This window comes from Gracilinanus agilis, chromosome 6 (genome assembly GCF_016433145.1).
Source record: "Gracilinanus agilis isolate LMUSP501 chromosome 6, AgileGrace, whole genome shotgun sequence".
Classification (NCBI taxonomy): Eukaryota; Metazoa; Chordata; class Mammalia; order Didelphimorphia; family Didelphidae; genus Gracilinanus; species Gracilinanus agilis.
In genome coordinates, this window is record NC_058135.1 from 86,610,086 (window position 1) to 86,611,647 (window position 1,562).

The window sequence follows — 1,562 nt, forward strand, 5'->3', positions numbered from 1 at the left end:
CAATCAGCATCCCTCAGTACTGTTTGTAGCAAAGCATTAAAAAATTGACTCCTTGCATTAAGACCTCTAGAAAACTGTTTATTACTTATATTCCATTTTTATATGGATGTGGTGGATTTCATTGCTATGTCTCCGGTAAATTACTGGTCTTCTCTCTGCTACCCTCTGTGATACAAGATTTGCCAAATCTATGCTGACCTCACACATATGTGTACATGTGTGTATATACACACAGTAAAAGATTTCATATAAATCTGACTCAATATACTTTTGGAGACAGACGAAGGAAGCAGCAAAGCACCTAGCTACTAGCTATGGCCCTCTTCTTCTCCCTCAATTTTTAAGGTTTCCTTGATCAGATTTGTCTTTTTTTTCCCCATTAACAAGCATTTATTTTCTCTCCTTCCCATCTATCCCCACTCCATCTGCCACTGCACTGGGAGGAAATAAAAAGAAAAAGAAAACACTTGTAACAGAAGCCTTGTAATAAATATGTGTAGTCAAATAAAACAAATCCCCCTACTGGCAATGTCCAAAAAATGTGGGATGTATTCTGTATAGTTAGTCCAACACTTCTCTGTAGGTAGTAGGTAACAAGCTTCATCACTCTTCAGTTCTGTGGTGTCATGGTTAATTTTTACATTGATGAGAATTCTCAGGTCTTTCAAAGTCATCTTAAAATGCTGTTACTATAGTCATTGTTCTCCTGGATCTGCTTGTTTTACTGTATCAGTTCACCAGAGTCTTCCTAGGTTCTGAAACTGCCCCTTTTATAATTTTTCAGTGCAAAATTATATTCCATTATCAAATAGGTAACTATTTCCCTATTACAATTACATTCATATGATATATTTTGTTCAGCCATTTTCTAGTTGATGGATGCCTCCTTATAACAATGTTTGTACATGAGTCCTTTTCTTCTTTCTTGGATCTCTTTGGATCTAGAAGTGTTATGCGTAGTTAAAAAAATGTGCAGTTTAGTAACTTTGGGAGCATAGTTCCAAGATAATTTCTAAAATGACTGGGCAAGTTCACAGCTTCACCAAAAATGCATTGACAGGGCAAGTGTGTTTTCAGTGGTATTGGTTAAATGCTTTCCCTTCTGGGTTGAGTCTATCATTGCTGCATTTTAAGCTATGGGTCCAGAAATTCAAATTTCATTCTCGAAAATCATCTTCTATGTCAGCTGTTTGGTTCTCAAATGATGGCTTTGTCAATTGATCCATCTATCAACATACATTTATTAAAAGATTTATATATGCACATACTTCCAAGAGTTTTTGTGATGATAAAATGAGATATATGAAAACCAATTTACAAACTTGAAAATGTTTTCTGTTAGTAATTTTTGTTGTTATTATTATGCCAGGTATGGTACTAGGTGTTGGGGATAGAGATTGTAATTGGAAGGGCACAAGGGAAACAAATAGAAGGGAGACAAGAACTCAGACCCATACTCATATTTACCTTCCCTTGCCTTGAGAAACTACTGAGAAAATAAATGAGATGAAATTAGAGAGAGAGAAAGAGAGAGAGAGAGAGAGAGAGAGAGAGAGAGAGAG